The sequence below is a fragment of the Penaeus monodon genome, chromosome 15, assembly GCF_015228065.2.
Source record: "Penaeus monodon isolate SGIC_2016 chromosome 15, NSTDA_Pmon_1, whole genome shotgun sequence".
Lineage (NCBI taxonomy): Eukaryota > Metazoa > Arthropoda > Malacostraca > Decapoda > Penaeidae > Penaeus > Penaeus monodon.
This window is the reverse complement of record NC_051400.1, coordinates 38,019,405-38,019,619: the sequence shown is the minus strand read 5'-3', so window position 1 is coordinate 38,019,619 and position 215 is coordinate 38,019,405.

The window sequence follows — 215 nt, the reverse complement described above, 5'->3', positions numbered from 1 at the left end:
AACTTCGAGTCTCTGGTTTCTATTATAATTATCATCCATATCCATATTCTTATCTGTTTTGATGTGTATTGTTGTCATCATCTTCCTCGCCTTGTATGTCAGGAACGAGGGAACGGAATAATATTTAGTTGAGTTTATGCTTAAAAAATTACTGATTTTTAAAGAAAACGAAACATATGGTGGTATAACTATTACAAAAAAATAAACACAACCGC